We start from the raw sequence: 16,222 nt of genomic DNA on the forward strand, positions 1-16,222 counted from the left end.
TTTTAATAGCATTTGTGGATTGGGGTGGGCCCATTTAGAAACTAAAGTACCTGACTCTGTTTCTCAACCTCAGTCTTTGTGGGATGCAGAGGTTCAACCCTCTCAACATAAAGAGCCAACGAATCTGGGTGTCCAGGCCCCTTCTCCCTTCAAGGGTCAAGGTAAGGAGAGGAGCAAGTACTGTGATGATGTCAGAGGCACTGGAACCAGAGCAACTCCATCTTGAATAGGAGCTGGATAAATGAGGCTGAGACCCACTGGGCTGCATTCCCAGATGGTTAAGGCATTCTAAGTCACAGGAAGAGATGGGAGGTCATAAAGATCTTGCTGATAAAACAGATTGCGGTAAAGAAGCCAACCAAATCCCACCAAAACCAAGATGGCGACGAGAGTGACCTCTGGTCATCCTCACTGCTACACCCCCACCAGCACCATGACAGGTTGTCATGGCAACATCAGGACGTTACTCTATATGGTCTAAAAAGGGGAGTCATGAATAACCCACCCCTTGTTTAGCATATCATCAAGAAATAGCCATAAAAATGGGCAACTAGCAGCCCTCAGGGCTACTTTGTCTATGGAGTAGCCATGCTTTATTCCTTTACTTTCTTAATAAACTTGTTTTCACTTTATTCTATGGAGTCACGCTGAATTCTTCCTTGCACAAGATCCAAGAATCCTCTCTTGGGGTCTGGATCAGGACCCCCTTCTGGTAACAGTGAGAAGAATCAGAGGGAAACATCTGGGAAGGTGAGAAGGATGGAGACCAAAACCACAGAGAGATTGAAGGGAGGCAGAGAAGTTGACAGGACAGAGCATCCACACCCAGGCACGTTGTCAAGATTAACCCCATAATTTTTGGCTCTATTGGAAGCTCATTTGTAGGTTTCCAGTGAAAAGAGGTGGTGGGCTTTCTGAAATATTAGGTTCTATCCAAGGATATCAGAGTGGTATAAAGAGAAATGGGAAGCAGAGGCAGAAATAAAGTAGTCATCCCCAAAGCATTATTCCGAAGGTTTTGTGTCATTAAGGCTGTTTACAGTTTTAAGTAGTTTAAAATTTAAAATTGCATCTAACAATGACTTAAACCAAAGACAGCATTTATGGTTTACTTTCCAAAGATTTTGCAAGTGAGTAGTACTGGGTTACGTTCTGTCTGAATAATATAATTAAAAAAGTTTATTTTAATCTTTTCACTTTTTCATCACTAGTTTGGCGTTTTTGTTTGTTTGTTTGTTTTATTTCCTGGAAATTGCTACCTCACGGCCCCAAGATAGCTCCTGACCTCACAATACAACATCTCATGCCAGGAAGATAGGGATGAAATGAAAAAATACTGAAGATTTAGATCTGAGGTGAGATATGTTCAGATGTATTTTATAAAAATTTATTTTTGGGTCCTAATAACCAGAAGTATTTTAGAAGTTCCCCAAGGAAGGAAGGGTAAGAAGTATAGATGTGTCTAAGAGGCACAAGGAAACCAAAGTATTGTGTGTGTGTGTGGTGGTTGGGAGGGGGAATTAAAATAAGGGAAATAGCAGAGGACACCATTACGCACAAAGGAGAAGGACCCAGACGTCAAGGGAAAAAAAGAGACACAGGACCCCACAGAAACTAATTGCCAAACACATTTGCAAGTCTTTTGAAGTCTGATTGTTCTCCCTAAAACTGGGCTCCTGGATGCCTCTGCATGTTTCCCATAAACTCTCGTTATTAAAACATAAGTGGCCGGGCATGGTGACTCACACCTGTAATCCCAGTACTTTAGGAGGTCGAGGTGGATGGATCACCTGAGGTCAGGAGTTCAAGACCAGCCTGGCCAACACGGCAAAACCCCGTCTCTACTAAAAATACAAAAATGAGCCAAGCATGGTGGCGCATGCCTGTAATCCCAGCTAGTAAGGAGGCTGAGGCAGGAGAATCACTTGAACCTGGGAGGGAGAAGTTGCAGTGAGCTGAGATCACGCCACTGCATTCCAACCTGGTTGGCAGATCAAGACTCCTTTTCAAAACACAAACAAACAAAAATACCAACAAAAAACCAAAACATAAGTAGGTTTTCTTGCTTGCTACCAAATGGTCCATAATTAACAAAAACACGTAGAGGCAAGTCCACAGAAGAAGAGTCTTAAAATGAACTTTCACTCCGATGGGGCAAAACTCCATTACCAATCTGAGTAAGGCTGAAGACGAAGTGGCCTGGGGTTGACCTCAGTGGGGAAAATTTCTGCCTGTATAGCAAAAATCCCTGACTCTTTTGGCAACAGCAAGGTCTGAAACGAACTCTGTGAGTAGCAGAGACTCTCAGTAAATGACAGGGCTGTCATGGTGAAGCCAGATTGGCTGGACTGGAATCCTAGGCCTACTGTTCATGAGCTCTGTGCATGGACAGGCCAGTTAACCCTGGGGTCCCAAATATTTCCTGTAAAGGGCCGGATAGTCAATATATTACTTTCGGCAGGCCATAGGGTCTCCATCACAGCTCCTTGGCTCTGCTGTTACAGCATCAGTACAGTCACAGGCAATGCATAAATGATGAGCACTATTGTGTGCCAATAAAACTTTATTTAAATCACTATAAATGAATTTTATATAATCTGTACATGTCTCAAAACACTCTTCATTTGCTTTTCTTCAGTCAGTACGAAATGTAAAATCCATTCATGGCTCTCACGCCACGCAGAAACAGGTGTTGGGCCAGATTTGACCCCTGATTTAACAGGAGTGAATAAGTCTCCATCACTTCACCGGAAATGAGAGTAAAGGTATTCACAGAGGTCTTTTCTGGAGCAAAACAAATAAGATCAGTGATACAAAGCACTTACCATTAGTTCCAGTGGAATAAATGTTACGAATATCTTAGTAATAACAAAAACTTCCTTATTTCCTGTTTCGCATTCTCTCTGGTGAACCTATCCATGCTGAAGCAACACCTCAGCTAACATTCCCCAGATCCCCATCTCTAGCTCAGACCTGCCCCTCATGTCCAGACATATCATTTTGAGCCATCTCTCCCTTCAGGCTCATCTTCAGCATTTGATCTCATCATCTCTTCTCACACTTCTGTGTCATGGATGAAATTGTGACTCCCAAAAAATTCTTATGTTGAAGCTCTAACCCTTGGCACCTCAGAGTGTGACTATATTTGGAGATAGGACGTTTAAAGAGGTAATAATCAAAGCTGAGGTCATTAGGGTAAACTCTCATTCTTTATGACCTATGTCCTTATAAAACATGGAAATTAGGACACAGACAGGCACAGAGGGAAGACCACATGAAGACATGAGGAGAAGGCGGCATTTGCAAACCAAGGAGAGAGGACTCAGGAGGAACCAACCCTGCTGACACTTTGATCTTGAAATTCCAGCTGCTAAAACTTTGAGAAGACATACTGCTATCATTTTAGCCCCCTAATTAATGGTATTTTGTTATGGCCACTCTAGCGAACCAAACACTGTTTCTCCTCATAAGTTTTCATCTCAGCGATGGCCCCCAAATCCATGCAGTTACCTTGGTGCAGTGGTTTTAAAGAAAATGGCCACAAGAGTATTTGACATTTCTCCCACTGAAAGGAAGGGTCTATGCCCTCTTTTCTTGAACCTGGGTAAGGTTAGGACTACTTTGATCAATGAAATGTGGTAGAAATGACACCACATAACTTTCAAGTTTAGGTCAAAAAAGGCCATGTAGATTTTTCTGGTTCTCCTGGGACATGTGTTCTGGAGGACGGCAGCCATGATGCAGGAAATAGGATTCCCCTAAGACCGCCATGCTAAAGAGGACGCATGTAGTCCCAGCCTAGTTCCGCATTTGAGTCATTCCAACCCAGGTGTCTGACATGTGAATGAGGACCTCCAGATGACTACAGTCTCAGCCTTGTAGTCACGCCAAAAACTTGGAGTCGTTGGTGATAGAGACAAGTGTCACTTCTGTGCCTTATCCTAATCCCCAACACACATAATCCATAAGTGTAATAAAGCAGTTGTATATCACTATGTTTTGGGGTGGTGTCTTAATTCATTTAGCCTTCTGTTACAAAGTACCTTAAAGTGGGTAATTCATACACAGCATAAATAGATTGCCCACAGCTCTGCAGTCCAGGAAGTCCAAGATCAAGACATCAGTAGGTCTGGTGTCTAGTGAGGACTTGCTCTCTACTTCAACGATGTTACCTTCTCCCCACATCCTCACATGGTAGAAAGGGTGGAAGGGTCTAAATAGCTCCCTCTTTTATAAGGATACTAATCCCATTCATGAGGTCAGTTCCCTCATGACCTCATGACTTTCCACAGAGCCTTTCTCTTAATGCCATCACATTGGGGATTAGGATTTTAACATATGAACTTAGGGAAATCACAAATATTAAGATCATATCATTCTTCTCTTGTACCTCCCAAATTCATGTCCTTCCACATACAAAATGCATTCATTCCATCCTAGTAGCCCCCAAAGTCTTAACTCATTTTACCATCAACCCAAAAGTCTGAAGTCCAGAGTCTCATCTAAGGATCGTCTCAATCAGACATGGGTGAGACTCAAAGTATGATTCATCCTGAGGCTAATTCTTCTGCAGCTGTAAGCCTATTAAATCAGACAATTATGTGCTTTCAAAAATACAGTGGTGGGACAGTCATAGGATTGACATTCCCGTATCAGAAAGGAGAAACAGGAAGGAAGAAAGGGGAACCAGATCCTGAGGAAGTCCAAAACAATAGGGCAAATACCACATTTGAAGGCCTCAGTGTAATGTTCTTTGACTCCAGGTTCTGCTTTTTGGACACAGTGGAGCTGGGGTTGGGCCACCACAGCTCTGGGCAGCACCACCATCATGCCTTTGCTGGGTGTAGCTGATGCAGCAGCTCTCAGGGGTTGAAGTCAGGTGCTGCAGCTCCCCAAGGGTGGTATTGCACACAGGTGACTACACGGTTCTGAGGTCTCAGGGGCAGCCTCGCCCCCAGGGTTCCACTGGACATTGCCTTAGCAGAGGCACTCTGTGGTGGCCCCATCCCCACTGCTGTACTGGGCATTCTCTTAATGCCATCATACTGGGAGAAGGACTCTCTTGGAGAGACAGAGAGTCTCTGGAGACCCCCTCTGGGTCTCCACCCTGGAGACAGCCCTCTGAGTTGCATGCCTGTGACTCCAGGTAGTGCCTTCCTTCAAAATCTAAGGGGAGGCAGCCACAATCCCGCAGCTCATGCACTCTGTGCCCTGGTGATGACACCGCACAGATGTAGCCCTGGCTTACAGCCTGTGCCATCCAGAGAAGTGGCCTGAGCTGCATGCTGGCGTACTTAAGTCAAAGCTTGGAAGGCCAAGGAGTGCTATACTGGAATATGGGGAACTCAATCTTGAAATTGTTTGCCGCCAAAACCTTGAAATTGTTTGCATTCCGTGCCTGTGATGGGCAGGGAAGACGTGAAGATCTCTGAGATGCCTTCAGAGTCATTCTTCCATTGTCTTGGTGAGTATCATCTGGCTTCTATCCATACTCATCTCCATATCAAATGTTCACTTACCCACACCATTGGTGTTCTCCCGTGAACATATTTTTGCACTTTTTTTTTTTTTTGAGACGGAGTCTCATTGTGTCACCCAGCCTGGAGTGCAGTGGTGCCATCTCGGCTCACTGCAAGATCTGCCTCCCGGATTCCTGCCATTCTCCTGCCTCAGCCTCCCAAGTAGCTGGGACTACAGGCACCTACCACCACGCCCAGCTAATATTTCGTATTTTTAGTAGAGATGGAGTTTCACCATGTTAGCCAGGATGGTCTCGATCTCCTGACCTTGTGATCTGCCTGCCTTGGCCTCCCAAAGTGCTGGGATTACAGGCATGAGCCACTGCGCCCAGCCCTATTTCTGCACTTTTTACAGGCTGAGAATTTTCCAAATCTTTAGGTTCTACTTCCCTTTTGATTATAATTGCCTTTTTTTTTTCTTTGAGATGGAGTCTTACTCTGTGACCCAGGCTGGGGTGCACAGTGGTGTGATCTCGGCTCACTGCAACCTCTGCCTCCCAGGTTCAAGAAATTCTCTTGCCTCAGCCTCCTGAGTAGCTGGGATTACATGCGTCCGCCACCACACCTGGTTCATTTTTGTATTTTTAGTAGAGACAGGGTTTCACTATGTTGGCCAGGTTGGTCTCGATCTCCTGACCTCATGATCCACCTGCCTTGGCCTCCCAAAGTGCTGGAATTACAGGCATGAGCCAGTGTGCCTGGCCTATAATTGCCATTTTTTATGTAACTCTTTTCCTGCATTTTACTACCAGCTGTCAGGAGAAGCCATGCCACACCCTCAATGCTCTGCTTAGATGTATCTTCCACCAAACATCTTATTTCATCACTCAGAAGTTCTACCTTCCACAAAGCACAAGGACACAGACACAATTCAGCCAAGTTATTTGCCACTTTATAATGAGGCTGTCCTTTCTTATAGTTTCCAATAATGTTTCTCATTTTCATCTGAGATCTCATCAGAATGACCTGCGCCCTCTACATTTCTACCAATGCTCTGATCATTGCAATCTTCTTCTGAGCCTGTAGCAGAATCGCCCTCAATGTTACATTCATGGAAACACAGAGTTTTTTCTAGCACTCACATACAAACTCTTCCAGCCTCTGATATTACCCAGTTCCAAAGCCATCTCCACATGTTTAGGTCTTTCTAATTATAATACCTCTACTTCTCGGTACAAATTAGTCTTTTAGCCCATTTGAGCTGCTAAAACAAAATCTATAAGGGTAAGTTATGATCAACATAAATTTATTACTCACAGTACTGGAGGATAGGAAAACCAACATTAAGGCTGGGCACAGTGGCTCATGCCACCATAATCTCAGCACTTTGGGATTGCTTGAGAACAGGAGTTTGAGACCAGCCCGTGCAACATGGCAAAATCCCATCTTTACTAGGAAAAAAAAAAAAAAAAGCCAGGTGTGGTGGCACATGCCTGTAATCCCAGCTACTTAACAGGCTGAGGCAGGAGAATCCCTTGAACTCAGGAGGTGGAGGTTGCAGTGAGCCGAGATTGCACCACTGCACTCCAGCCTGGGTGACAAAGCAAGACTCTCTCAAGAAAAAAGAAAAGAAAGAAGAAAGAAGAGGGAAAAAGAAAGAAAGAGAGAAAGAGAGAAAGAAAGAGAAAGAGAGAGAGAAAGAGAGAAAGAAAGAGAGAAAGAGAGAAAGAAAGAAGGAAAGAAAGAAAGAAAGAAAGAAAGAAAGAAAGAAAGAAAGAAAGAAAGAAAGAAAGAAAGAAAGAGAGAGAGAGAGAGAGAGAAAGAAAGAAAGAAAGAAAGAAAGAAAGGGAAAAACCAAGGTTAGGGCACCAACAGATTCCATGTCTGATGAGGGCCAATTACTCATATATAGCGCCTTCCATATGTCCTCATATGGTGGAAGAGACAGACAAACTCCCTCAAGGCTTTCTTATAAAGGCACTAATCCTATTTTTGAGGGTGCAACCATTACGCTCTAATCCTCCCTATGGTCCCGCCTTTTAATACTATAACCTAGGGGGTTACGATTTCCCATACAAAGCCGGGGAGGGGAGAAGCAACCATTCAGACTGTAGCAGATGCAGCAACAGTAACTTTAGGAATGTGGAATTTATAAAGAGCACTCATTCTTCCCCATTCCCCATAGCCGTCCACTCTCCGAGGCTGCTCTACTAAGCCTGGACAATCTCTCTCTAAGCTACGCCTCCTCTTGATCACACTATTCCTGCCCTGGGTAACTCTTCAAGAACCCTACCTTGATCTCTGGCAACATTCTCCATTCTAACATCTCTGTCTCCAATTAGAAACGTTCTCAAAGCCATCCCTTTGCAGGACTACAGAACAATATTTTTCAGAAGCACACACCTGACAAGTCACTTTCCTGCTTAAATGGCTTTCATGTATTTATGAAGAGATTTCAAGTCCTTCTTGTAGCATTCAAGACCCTCCAACAGATGGCCTCTGCCACTTGGTACACACTCAGTGTTTATTGCTGTCTGCCTCACCATCTATGCTCCAATAACCACAGGTAACCTGCTATTTCTTGACCCTTTTCTGTGTGCTTTCACTCTCCTCTGCCTGGAATTTTTTTTTTTTTTTTTTTTCTTTATCTGAGTCTTTAAGACTCATCCCGGATGTTAGCTGCATTGCACTTGGAAGTGACCCTGGACCCTTTCAGTCTCAGTTAGTTGTTCCTTTTGGAAAATCTCACAATGAACCAGGTATCTGTCTATCACTGTATACCCCCACTCTACTGTGACTGCTTAGGGAAATGGCAGAGGACACCATTGTGCACAAAGGCTGCATAAGACTATGCTTAGTCATAGTAGAGTGACTCTCTCATCTCTTTACCTGGGTAGTTGGCATCTCCAGGGTAGAGCACATGTCTGTTTAAGCTCTATGTCTGCAGGAGCCAGCAAGGGAGCAACTCTTCAGAGACCTCACCCATGCAATACCCACCACCCTTTAGTATACTGATAAGTACATTTCATTTTAATCAGGTGGCAGGTAGCAATGTGCCACTGTCCTAGGAAATCAATCATGATTGGCCTAAGCCAATATGAGCAACTTCTTTATCTTTGTTTATTTATTTATTTATTTATTTATTTATCTATTTATTGAGATAAGGTTTTGCTCGTTACCCAGGCTCGAGGGCAGTGGCATCATTATGGCTCACTGCAGCCTCCACCTCCCTGACAAAGCAGTCCTCCCACTTCAGCCTCCTGAGTAGCTGGAATTACAGGAGCACACCACCACACCCAGCCAATATATATGTATTTTTAGATATGGGGTCTCACTATGTTGCCCAGGCTGGTCTTGAACTCCTGAGCTCAAGCAATCCCTCCGCCTCGGCCTCCCAAAATGCTGGGACTACAGGTGTGAGCCACTGTCCCTGACCTTTATTTTTATGTATTGGTATTTTTGTTATTTCTTGGCCATTGATTGGTCTAGAGATGGCATGCTCTGGCAATGAAAGACAAGAAGAGGTCCTGAAGAGACTCTGGACTAGGTTTCCCTTTGTGGTAAAATGAAAGAAGCATGTGAATGAGTCACATTTTCTGCTTGTCTCATGCTTCTGGCTCAGGAGGGCCTGTTGATGTGATGTCCAGAACAGTGGCAGCCATTCTGTGGTCACTTTCAAGAAGGCCCTGGAAGAAAACCAATATGATGATGGAGTGGAAGGGTGACATTAAACTCAATTTTTGTTCAGACTCCAGATCTATCCCCTTCCAAAACTTTTTTTAATAATAAATTTCTCCATGGCTTATGTGCTTCATTGGTTTACTCTACCTTATCATTGAAAACATCCAGCAAATCAGAGAGAAACTAGAAAATAGTTGACTCTTGTTTTGTGGCTTTCTACTGTTTTTCATGGTTCTATTCCTTGGGCTTGAGAACAACATTCTGATGGTGTTTAAAAACTCAGAAAGAGTCCATCTCCTCAGATCAGTGGTCCATAGAGCATCTCCCTAAGAGCAGAAGGTTAGGGGGTTAATCTCGGCAATGGTGTGGGATGAAAGGTGTCTCTCATTCACCTCCCTTACCTCCCTCCATGCTCCTAGTTACTGCTTCTTTTTGTAACTCCGAGGTATAAAATACCTCAAAGCATATTTGACTTTGTCACAGATTTCTGGCATGGGGTTCTTAAAACCCTTGGAATTCCCTGAGTGATAGGAGTGTTTTTTTGTTATTCATAAAGAGCCCCTTTTGATCACAGCTGAGTTATGCTAAGGAGATGATGGCCTTTGGATGGGACTGGTCACCAGTAAGACCAAGGGATTAGAGGGTTGGGGCCGTCGGCCCCACCTACTGACCTCCAGGAAGGGGAGGCAGGGACTGGAGATGGAGTTCTATAAAAACTCTTGAACAGTGAGATTTGATGAGCTTCCACACTGGTGAACACTTAGGGGTGCTGCGAGAGTGGCTGCCTGGAGAGAACAAGGAAGCTCCGTGTGCCACCCAACCCCTCCCCTGCCACATACCTGCCATATGCTTCTTTCCAATGCATTATTCCTGAGGTGTATTCTTTATATAAAGCAGCAAACATAAACAAAGTGCTTTCCTGAGTTCTACGTGCCATTCTAGCAATTTGTTGGTGTCATTGGAACACCCAGTTTATAACCTGTCAGGCAGAAGTACAAGTGGTCACCTGGGACTTGCAACAGACGTCTGATGTGAGAACAGTTTGTGGGAGTGAGCCCTTTAACTCTTGAGATCTGATGATAAATCCAGGTAGACAGAATCAGAACTGAATTTTTAATTGCAGGTGGCCCAGTTGGTATCCCCAGAGAATTGGAGAATTTCTTGGTGCGGAGAAAAACTACACTTGGTCAGAAGGATTGTGAAAGTAGAGAATCGAGTTTTTGTTTAACCATGCATCTTTGATATTTATTGTTGTCCTCTCATTCTGCTCACCTTGGTAATTGTTTCTTTCATTTACCTGAATCTCTGAAAAGAAAGGGCCTGGACTCTCAGATTCCTTGGCCTTTCATATTTGGAAGGATGGACTCCGGTCTCCCACAGAGGGCTGGAGGTGAAGGAACATTCAGACACATAAGTTTCTAAGCGAAATGGTCTGACAACATCTCCAAGGTGTCTTCTGGGAAGGGTAAGAAACCCCGCGTTTGTGTCAGGGTTGATTCCAGCTCCATTGTCCCTGTGTCCTTCAACTACGTCTCTGCTGAAACCTGTTCTATAAAAACAGGAAGTAAGTGGTTTGGACGGACCTACTGCACTAGGTTCTACAGAGCAAACCAAATGGAGTCAGTCATACTAAAACTCCACATCACCAAACCAAAACTAATTTGTTTACCTGAACTTTAGAGAAATCAGGAGAGAGAGAAAATGGACAAATTCCTAAAACAGGCCAGTTTCAGTGGGCATGAAAATGAAGTTCTTTCTGCTTTCATCTTTACCAAACAAAAAAAAAGTAATCTGTGGTAACTTGACTTCAATCAATCAGTTGTTCCTTATTGCTGTTTCTCTATTCCTGCCGCACAGAAAAATGCAACGTCCAAATGACGAATCAATTTTTTGTTCTTGTTTCTGCTTTCTTTAGCCCTCCTGTCCCTATAAAACCAACTTTCTTGGCTCTAACCATCAAAATATTCACGTTATTTTATAGCATGAAAGGCTGTCTGATTCTATCATTACAAACAAAGCCAATTAAGATCTTAAAACCAAATGTGTAACTTCATCTTTTGACAAGTCCTTAGAGCCTGAGTTGCTCCACAAGAATCCAGGAACTGGGCACAGGAAAAGGATCTCAGCTGGTGGTAAGTTGGGGTCTGAAAATTTTAAAGTTATTGTTGAAATGCCTGCTATATGACAGAGCCCTTCTAACGCTGGAGTAGCGCAGTCCAGTGAAGAATCCACTTCTCACACATGGCTATTGATCTCCTGCTGTTCCTAGTCTGACCTGAGTTGTGCTGTATGGATAAAAATGCACATAGTATGCTTGAAGAGTTAGTGTGAAAACAATGTTAACTATTTCATTAACAATGTTTAATTTGGTTACATGTTTCAGTAATATTCTTTTTGTTTGTTTGTTTGTTTTTTGAGACAGTCTTGCACTGTCGCCCAGGCTGGAGTGCAGCGGCGCAATCTCAACTCACTGCAACCTCTGCCTTCTGGGTTCAAGCGATTCTCCTGCCTCAGTCTCCCAAGCAGCTGGGATTGCAGGCACTTGACACCATGCCCTGCTAATTTTTTGTATTTTTATTAGAGACGGGGTTCAATATGCTGGCCAGGCTGGTCTTGAACTTCTGACCTCGTGATCTGCCCGCCTCGGTCTCCCAAAGTGCTGGGATTACAGGTGTGAGCCACCGTGCCTGGCCAATTCTTTATCATGTATGTAATTAAATAAAATGTATTACTAAAATAATTTCCCCAAAGGTGTTTTACTTTTTAAAAAAAATATTGGCTACAAAAAAGTTGTAAGTCCCATATGTGGCTAAAGTTAACACATTATTTCTATCGGACAGTGTTAGTCTAAAGATGTAGCACTGGAGGATTTCGGTAGTCCTGTGGATCTTACGTACTAGTGTGGAGGATATTTAAGAGAGAAAATAAATGAACAACAAATAAAGGAGATAAGTACCCGGTGAGATAGGCTGCACCTGGGCATTCTGCTTTGCAGAGTGGGTCAGGCAGGATCTCTCTGAAATAATATTTGACCTGAAATATGAATATTCAGAAGAGCCAGGTGTGGGAGGCTCAAGACGAAGAGCACGGTAGGCAGAAGGAACAGAGAAAGCAGAGGCCCTGAGATGACAATGAGCTGCATGTTCAAGGAATGAGAGCCCAGTGGGTGGAGCACAGTGAGAGAGTGCAGAGAAGAGGTTTGAAGGATGCACAGGGCACATGTGGCAGTGAATAAGGGAACCTAAGATAAGGGTAACTTAGAAGTCTGGAAGCCGTCGGAAGGTATGGAGAATAACGTCACCATCTTATTGGACCTTTTTAAAGCTCATTTGGTTTCTGTCTGGAGAATGGATCTTAGGGGAGGGGGCAGCAGGACCAGGAAAAAGCTATTTGCAAGGTTTGCGCAAATATCCAAGCCTGACAGGGCCATGGAGATGGCAATAGTTCTGGCTGGGCATTCAGCATGTTCTGTAGATAGAATGCATAAGACGTGGATGGCGTTGGGTGGTGAGGAAAAGAGAAATAAAAGGTGAGTTCTAAATCTGGAGCTTTAACAACTGAATGTTTAATCTCCAAATAGATACAGAATATTGGAAGAGTGGCAGGTTTGGGAGGCAGGGAACATCAACAGTTTGGTAAAACCATGTGAGGTTTGGAGTGTCTATGGGACTCCCATGGGGAGAGGTTTTATCAGACTTGAGTGCCAGCGAGAGGCCACGGCTGATAATTTAGATGAAAAGACACACAAGGGTTTAATCCCGGAGACTGGATGATATCATTTATAGAATGTGAGATACCCCAACATTTGGAGTCAAATTTAGAATAGAAAACACCAGTAAATTGGACTGAAAAGAGGAAGTGAATTGAGCTGTAGAGAAGACCAAGAGTGTATCGTGTGTATGTATCTCTTGGATATATCGCATGGCATAGGAAAAATGTGTTTGAAAAGGGAGAAAGTGATCCAATGGGTCCTGTGTCACTGGGATATCGGGATAAAAACTGAGAAGAACTCACTGGAGTTGGCAGCCTGGGGGTCATAAGCATCCTTGGGAAAATGCATTAGGTGGAGTGCTAAGGACAGAAGTCAATATGGAGTGGATTAAGGAGAACAGCTGAGGCGAGGAAGAAAAAGGAGGAATTAGAGACATTATCTTTGGATGTTTGGCTGAAAATTCCCCTGACAGAGAGGTCATTTGGCTGAATAGGGTTGAAGCTGGAAAGAAATATGGTTCAAAGGAGGTTTCTCTTCAAAGAGAAGGGGGTGTGATTATGTGATAGAATGATCTAGTAGAAATACAATTTTCAATTTTTTTTTGGTATAAAAAATGGTCTTTTGTCCCTCACCACATCCCACCTCAATCTAAGTGTTAACTTTCTCATCTGTACAATGGTTACACGAATTAGAACTAACATTAATCGATATTCACTGTGTCTCAGGATGTGCTCAGTGCTTACACATATTAACACAACCCATCCGCAGAGCCTACGAGAGGAGTTGTGAGGGTTACAGGAGAAGCTCTTGGTGTGTGGATTAATGTTCATAAGTAGAAGCTACTATTGCTATGAGCATCGTTCTTGTCCCGACCCTGAGCTTCATAGTGCAGGGTTCGGGATTGCACCCCACAACACATCACACAGCCTGGTGAGGGCTAAGGGTTCTAATTTGTTATAGATTTACAGATCTATCCTAGACGATTTCCATGTCTATTCTTTTTTTTTTTTTTGAGATGGAATCTCGCTCTGTTGCCAAGCTGGAGTGCAGTACTGCAATCTCAATCTCAGCTCACTGCAACCTCTGCCTCCCAGGTTCAAGCGATTCCCCTGCCTCAGCCTCCTGTCCATGTCTATTGTTATTTAATCCTCCCCTGAAAATCAGTCTTCATCAAAAAACCATTTCAGTTCTGCAGAGGGGAAAACAGGGGCTCAAAGAGATGTCACTGATCAAGAATTTACACTGTCGAGGTGTCAGAGATAAGATTATAGTAGAGATTTAACTGACTCCAGAGTCTAGTACTCTTTACACGGTCACAGTGATACTCAACTGGCAGGGGGAGGGGGTGGGGAGGTATTTTGCCTCCCAAGGGATCTTTGATAATGTCTTTTGGTTCTCACTCCTGAATGAGGAGTTGCTACGGGCATCTATGGATAGAGGCCAGGGGTGCCGCTAAACATCCTACTGTGTACAGACCAGTCCACCGCAACAAAGAATTAACCAGCCCTAAATGCCATTGGTGCCAAGGTTGAGAAACCCTGAGCTACAGTAAACAATGTCCCTTGGAAGACCTCAGTGAAAGTGACTGGTAATGACAGGAAAAAAAGGAGGAAATGCGTAAAAGAAGTAGGAGAAAAAATTTATCATATGAGGGCAGGGCCCTATCCTGGTAATTTTGGGAGAATGTCTTTCAGTGGCAGCGCTTGAGTGTGCAAAGGTAGTGGCTCTGGGCTTGTTCAGTCTGGTTTTCAAATCTTGCTGCCTGCACTGATTGGCTGGGCATGATGCTGAAAAAACTACAGAGGTCCCTGGGGCATGGATTCTCCCTGGTAACAAAGGGATAATCATGGCTACCTCACCGTGTTATTATGAGTATTAGATGTAAACAAGTGCTAGATAATTGCTATCATTCTCAAAGAGGTTAAATAGCCCACGGTGGGAAGATGCTCAAATTTTCACGATCATAGAAAATCACCGTAGCTTGGCTGGGCACGATGGCTCACACCGGTAATCCCAGTACTGTGGGAGGCCGAGGAGTTCGAGACCAGCCTGGCCAACATGGTGAAACCTCATCTCTACTAAAAATACAAAAAGTTAGCCGGGCATGATGGTGGTCGCCTGTAATTCCAGCTACTGGGGAGACTGAGGCAGAAGAATTACTTGAACCCGGGAGGCGAAGGTTGCAGTGAGCCGAGATCACACGACTGCACTCCAGCCTGGGCAACAGAGGAAAAAAGGGAACCATTACAGACATTTGCCCCTGAACTTGAAGTGCGCCACACCCCACTCCCACTGCCAGTTGCCACCCCCATCAGCTCTCTTCCTGCCTGTTCTCTTGCTCCTCTGAGTGTGGCCTCTGGATGTCTCATGTACCTCCCAGGGTCTGTGAATACTAAAACCTCTCAAACTTTAACACTGTGGTGGCATCATCGAAGCTGTGCCCACAATCTGACCCGCGATGCGAGGTTGCCCGAATGAAACCTGGGCAGGTGGATCCCCTCCTGATGTTCTTTTGTCCTGGCTTCTGGTGGCTGCTGAGGACGGTCACTACCAGCTGAGTTGATAGAGAAACTTGAAGAGCTTCATTTAATACCACTGGCATACCAGGCAGGCTTTTGGCTGTGTCTTGGACACAATCCCAGTGTCTGTGTTTGTGGATGACTCACACACTTCCTGCCCAGTCAGTCTGGGATGGCACTACTGCTTGCTGGTGCTTGATTTTGCGGCTTCGTGCAGCTTAGTACTGCTGTCCTCAGCTGTTACCTTGGATATTCTCCAGAAATTCCAGTGGCTGTGGACGGCTCTCTGAGGCTTCAGGCTCCCCAGCAGCTGCTGGAGGGCAGATCCTATCGTAATGAGGGTGTTTCCCTGTGGGACATCAGACACCCTTTCTGGGATCAGGCCCCTGACAGGGGGGTCACTACTGGAGGGTATGTTGCCCCTTGAGCCATACCTGCTTCTCTGGTGACCTACGGCCTCGGTAGTGGTCCGGCCTGTATTGGCTCTAAGTTGCAAGGCACTGGCCTCTGGCCAGAGAGAGCTGGTCAGGATGGTGAGCTGGCCACCTGGTAGCTGTGGCTCTATCCTCAGCTCTACCTCCATCTTGCTGACGATAGGGCCATGGGCCACCAGGCTCCTGGGGAGCAGCGATTCCCCCATAGTGAGGTTGAAGAGGATGACAGAATGCTGGCTTCACTGTGTCAGTGAAGGGGAGGTGGGTGAAAGGATCCAATCGCCTAACTCTAACCTGTGACAGGGCAACCGTACCTGAGTCCCCAGGACACCTTGCGAGAACAGGTGCTGCTGAGCCCAGCGCCTCCTTGGTTGCTGCATTCCTTGGTGCTATCACTTCTCATTCTCCCAGCCCCTC

At 44.7% G+C, this 16,222-nt stretch overlaps 2 protein-coding genes across 2 annotated transcripts in view; one reads left to right on the plus strand and one right to left on the minus strand.

Moving 5' to 3' along the window:
- Positions 1-16,222, minus strand: part of FPR1 (formyl peptide receptor 1) — a 57,673-nt gene that overhangs the window by 36,826 nt on the left and 4,625 nt on the right. The gene's annotated exons all lie outside the window — the stretch shown is intronic.
- The window catches only part of FPR3 (formyl peptide receptor 3), a 33,268-nt gene continuing 28,132 nt past the window's right edge, over positions 11,087-16,222 (plus strand). Inside the window, exon 1 of the mRNA XM_025369052.1 lies at positions 11,087-11,272. The gene's annotated coding sequence lies outside the window, so the exon portion shown is untranslated. The remainder of the gene's footprint in view (positions 11,273-16,222) is intronic.

Source organism: Theropithecus gelada, chromosome 19 (genome assembly GCF_003255815.1).
Source record: "Theropithecus gelada isolate Dixy chromosome 19, Tgel_1.0, whole genome shotgun sequence".
Classification (NCBI taxonomy): domain Eukaryota; kingdom Metazoa; phylum Chordata; class Mammalia; order Primates; family Cercopithecidae; genus Theropithecus; species Theropithecus gelada.